This window comes from Sus scrofa, chromosome 18, assembly GCF_000003025.6.
Source record: "Sus scrofa isolate TJ Tabasco breed Duroc chromosome 18, Sscrofa11.1, whole genome shotgun sequence".
Classification (NCBI taxonomy): Eukaryota; Metazoa; Chordata; class Mammalia; order Artiodactyla; family Suidae; genus Sus; species Sus scrofa.
Genome location: NC_010460.4, coordinates 9,508,125 through 9,513,856, shown reverse-complemented (window position 1 = coordinate 9,513,856; position 5,732 = coordinate 9,508,125). Strand labels below are relative to the sequence as shown.

Sequence of the window (5,732 nt, the reverse complement as noted above, 5' to 3'; positions counted from 1 at the left end):
TTACATAGTGAATTTTAGTAATTTCTTTATGGCGGTTATTTTTTTTTTTTCACATTTCCCTTGTTTTTAGCAGTGTGCTGTGCTATGGAGTAAGGTATGATTTTTTTTCCAATTTTTTTCTTCTTATGGTAAAATACACATAACACACAATTTACTATCTTAATCATTTTAAAATATATAGTTCAGTGGTATTAAGTACATTCATACTGTTATGCAGCCACCTCTAGAAGTCCTTTTTTTTTTTTTTCTGCTTTTTAGGGCCGCACCCGAGGCCTATGGATGTTCCCAGGCTAGGGGTAGCATTGGAGCCACAGCCGCTGGCCTACACCACACCCATAGCAACGTGGGATCTGAGCCGCAGCTGTGATCTACACCACAGCTCATGGCAATGCCAGATCCTTGACCCACTGAGCGAGGCCAGGGATTGAACCCATGTCTTCATGGATCCTGGTCAGATTCCTTAACCGCTGAGCCAGGATGGGAACTCCCTAAAAAAATATTTTTATTGCTCTTTTTCGTGGTGCTTGGAGGCAGCTGGCTGCTTCAGGATGAAGTTGAACATCTCCTTGCTGGCCACTGGCTGCGGGAAACTCATTGAAGTGGACGATGAACAAAAACTCGGCACCTTTCACGAGAAACGTATGGCCACAGAAGTTGCTGCTGATGCTCTGGGTGAAGAATGGGAGGGTGACGGGGTCCGAATCGGGGGTGGGAACGACACACAAGGTTTCCCCATGAAGCAGGGTGTCTGGACCCATGGCCGAGCCCCCCTGCTACTGAGTAAGGGGTATTCCTGCTACGGACCAAGGAGGACTGAAGAATGAAAGCGCACATCAGTTCGGGGTGGCATTGTGGATGCCCGTCTGAGCGTTCTCCACTTGGTCATCGTCCCAGGGGGAGAAGGACATTCCCGGACTCACCAATACGACTGCGCCTCGCCACCTGGGGCCTAAAAGAGCGAGCGGAATCTGCAACCTTTCCAGTCTCTCTCAGGAAGATGAGGTCCTTCCGTATGTAGTAAGAAAGCCCCTAAACAAAGGAGTAAAGGCGTTCCCGTCGTGGTGCAGCAGAAACGAATCTGACTAGGAACCATGAGGCTGAGGGTTCGATCCCTGGCCTCGCTCAGTGGGTCAAGGACCTGGCGTTGCTGTGAGCTGTGGGGTAGATCGCAGATGCAGCTCGGATCTGGCGTTGCTGTGGCTGTGGTGTAGGCCAGAGGCTAGAGCTCCTATTCAACCCCTAGCCTGGGAACCTCCATATGCAGCAGGTGCAGCCCTAAAAAGACAAAAAGACAAAAAACAACAAAGAACTAAGAAACCTAGAACCAAAGCACCCAAGATTCAGCGTCTTGTTCCTCTACATGTCCTGCGACACAGACGCCAGCGTGTGGCTCTGAAGAAACAACATACTAAGAAAAATAAGGAAGAGGCTGCTGAATATGCTAAACTTTTGGCCAAGAGAATGAAGGAGGCCGAAGAACAATGTCAGGAACAGAGGTTGTCCTCTCGGAGAGCTTCTACCTCTAAGGCTGGGGCCCGTCGAAAAATGAGATGTTTTAAGAGTCACAAAGAACATGGAATCTTCAAAACAAATGCTTTTTATTATGGCTGATTTACAGTGTTGTGTCCGTTTGTGCTCTCCCCGCTCTACGTGCGGCCCTCTCTCAGGTAGGTGGCCTCCAGCCACCACCCGGTCTCGTCTTAACCACCAGAAATCACAGAAGAGGTGGAACTTTGCCCCACTTGAACCCTGCTTCCTGCCCGAGAGCAGCGCTGCATTTAAAGGAAGTGTGAACAATGGTGAATGATCCCTGCATGCTTGCCAGGGCCGCCCGAATGATGTGGCTTAAATGACACACTTTTGGAGACATGTGAGGTGAAGCTGTGAGTGGGCTGAGGCCTCTCTCCTTGGCTTGCAGGTAGCCGTCTTTGCCTTGTGGCTTCGTAGGAGTGTGTGCCTGCGGGAGGCTCCCCTAACAAAAGACCAGAGACCAGGCGGCTTAAACGAGAAAAACTTGTCTTCTCGCAGCTCTGGAGGCTGGTGTCCAAGATCAGGGTGCGGGCCTGGTCCGCGGGGGTAAAAGCGCCCTTCGTGGCTCAGAGGTGGCTGCCTTCCACTGTCCCCTCCCATGGGGAGAGGGTTCTGGCTCTGTTCCTCTTCTCATAAAAAGGTGCTAATCCATGAGGGCCTGTCTCAGCTCGGGCTGCTATAACGAAATACCAACCACAGGGTTGCTTATAAACAACAGAAGTGTATTTCTCATCACTCTAGAGGCTGGAAGCCCAAGCTCAGGGGGCCAGTGTGGACCATGTTCTGTTAAATTCTTCCAAATTGCAGACTGCTGACTTCGTGCATCCTTATGCGGCGAAGAGCAGAGCCAAGGAAGCAAGCTCTCTAGTGACCCTTATGAGGGCACTAATCTCATTTATGAGAGCTCCACCCTCATGACCTCATCCAATGCTAATCAACGCCCAGAAGCCCCACCTCCTAGTGCCATCACACTGAGGGCTATGCAGTTTCAACAAACATATTTTGGAGGACACATCATTCAGTCCCTAAGAGGGACACTTATGACCTCATCTAAACCTCATCTCCCAAAGTCTCCATTTCTTTGACTTTTTTTCTTTTTTTTCTCTTTTTAGGGCCGCACCTGCAGCATATGGAGGTTCTCCGGCTAGGGGTCTAACTGGAGCTACAGCTGCCAGTCTACGCCAGAGCCACAGCAACACCAGATCCGAGCTGTGTCTGCAATCTACTCCACAGCTCACGGCAATGCCGGATCCTTAACCCACCGAGCAGGGCCAGGGATCGAACGCACAACCTCACGGTTCCTAGTTGGATTCGTTTCTGCTGTGCCACGACAGGAACCCCCAAAGTCTCTATTTCTAGATACCATCACCATTAGCGGGTTAGGGCTTCAACATATGACTCTGGGATGGGGGTGGGGACACAAACATTTAGGCCAGAGCACACCGTCTTTTCTAGCAGTCTGTGTTCAAATTTCCAGCTCTTACAAGGACACTGCTCCAACGAACTCATTTAACCTTAGTTACCTCGGAGGTCCCATTGTGGCACAGCAAAAACGAATCCGACTAGGAACCATGAGGTTGGGGGTTTGATCCCTGGCCTCACTCAGTGGGTTAAGGATCCGACGTTGCCGTGAGCTGTGATGTACATAGCAGACAAGGCTAGGATCTGGCGTGGCTGTGGTGGCTGTGGTGTAGGCCAGCAATTGTAGCTCTGATTCAACCTCTAGCCTTGGAACCTCCATATGCCGCGGGTGCAGCCCTAAAAAGACTAAAAGACAAATAATAACAACAACAACAATAATAATAACAACCACCTTAGGTACCTCTACAAAGGCCCTAGCTCTAAAGACAGTCACATTCTGCAGTTTTGGAAGTCAGGACTCCTCTGATGACTCTTTGAGTCTATAGAAGAGACTTTTTCCAAGTCTGGCTTTAGTAAGCCCTCCCATGTCTATGGTTTACTCAAGGACTCTCAGATTCACTGATTCACTCAAGGACTCTCAGACTCACCAGCTGTCCACTATCCCGACCTCACTCCCTTCAACTGATTATTACAGAAGTGTTCAAATATAGAGAAAAGTTGAAAGAATAGCACAATGATCACCCATAGACCCACCACCCCGATTTTAAAATTGTTGGCATTATGCTATTTTTGCTTTATCTCTATGTGTGTGTCTATATATATATTTTTTGCCGAATGCTTGAAAGTAAGTTTTGGAAATCATATTTCACTCCTAAATACTTCCATATGCACCCCTAAAAATCAACGAAGGGCCATTATCATGCCTCAGAACATTTATAGTAATCTCCTAGTATCATCTAATATTCAGTTCATATTTAGATTTCTCCCATGGTCCCCCAAATATATGACATAGTGTGTTTTTTTTTTTTAAACAGAACCAGAAGCCAAACAAAGTACACAAGTTATATTCCAGAAGAAAATGGTCTCTCTCACCATTTTTTTTTTACATTGGCTTTTTAAAGAAAACCAGGTTAGTTGTTTTGTAGAATAACTCACGTTCCGGATCTTCTCTCTTTGTAGTGCCATTTAACTCATCCCTCCATCCCTTTATTTTCTCTAAGTTGAGTTTTTCAACTGAGGTCCTTCATCTGAACCACAGAACATGGAAATATTGAATGACTAAAACCATCCTAGATTCATGGGTAAGAAGTTAATTCATTATATAACAAGGATGCCATGATGGTTAGTTTTTTGTTTTGTTTTGTTTTATCTTTTGTCTTTTTTAGGGCTGCACCCATGGCATATGGAGGTGCCCAGGCTAGGAGTCTAATCAGAACTACAGCTGCTGACCTACACCACAGCCACAGCAGCGCCAGATCCTTACTCCACTGAGCAAGGCCAGGGATCGAACCTGCAACTTCATGGATCCTAGTCAGATTCGTTTCCGCTGCGCCATAACAGGAACTCCAGTTTTTTGTTTGGGTTTTTTGCTTTTTTGTTTTTTCCTTGTCTTTTTAGGGCCGTGCCTGCAGCATATGGAAGTTCCCAAGCTAGAGGTCAAATTGGAGCTTCAGCTGCCGGCCTACACCATAGCCACAGCAACCCAGGATCTGAGTTGCGTCTGCAACCTACACAGCAGCTCACAGCCATGCTGGATCCTTAACCCACTGATGGAGGCCAGAGATGGAACCTGTGCCCTCATGGATACTGGTCGGGTTCATCACCCCTGAGCCATGACGGGAACTCTGTGATGGTTAAATTAATGTGTCACCTTGACTGGGCCACAGATTGCCCAGACATTTGGTCCAACATTATTCTAGGTGTGTCTGTGAGAGAGTTTCTGGAGAGATTAACATTTGAATCTGTAGACTGAGGAAAGCAGACTGCCTCCCTAACCAGGCGGGCTTCACCCAATATTGTCAGGGAACCATTGACTGAAACCGCCCACCTTGGCCAGGCACGATAATGGCCACTGCCCGAGTTGTCCTACGACAGGAGCCCCTAATAAGGAACGGGGTGTTGCCCCAAGGACTAACCAGGAGGATTTGGGAGGGGCCGATGAGGAGGAGACAACCAGCCTCCCAGGATCCTTGTTGCTGGAATCGCTCCTGGCTGAGAGGGGCGCACGCACACCACCGCCAAGAGGGGCCCTGAACCAGATCGAGTAGGGGCGAGCAGGAGGATTGGCCAGAGACAAGCTGGAAGCGAATCCCGTTCCCATAAAACCGGAGGTGGCCAGCCATGTGGGAGAGCTGTTCTCCTGGGTTCCCTCACCCTGCTGCTCCTGCCAGGCGCCACTTCCCAAGAGTCTTTTGCTTTGTCAGCACGTGTGTCTCCTCGGACAATTCATTCCCAAGTGTCAGACAAGAGCCTGAGCTCGGGCACTGGAAGGGGCCCCCCTTCCTGCATGATGGGGGTCCCTTATCATGAAGGCCTGAATAGAACAAAGCAGCTGACCTTCAGGTCACACAGTGAAATTCTGTTCTCAGATCAGACACACCATCGGCTCTCCCAGCCTTCAGCGGGCCAACTGCAGGTCTTGGGATGAATCCGCCTCCATAACTGCATGGGTCCATTCCTGGTAGTAAATATCTCCCCTACGGGTTCTGTGTGTCTGGAAAATTCTCATACAGATGCCTTAGGTCGTTAGGGCTTATTTCTCTCCCAGAATCCTGGTTGAGAAATTAAGGTGAATGGATTAAAGTTAACCATTTGGAATGGGAACATTTCCCATTGCATGA

At 48.6% G+C, this 5,732-nt stretch overlaps 1 pseudogene; it reads left to right on the top strand.

Annotated features, from left to right (window-relative positions):
- LOC110257535 lies at positions 515-2,638 on the top strand (annotated as a pseudogene).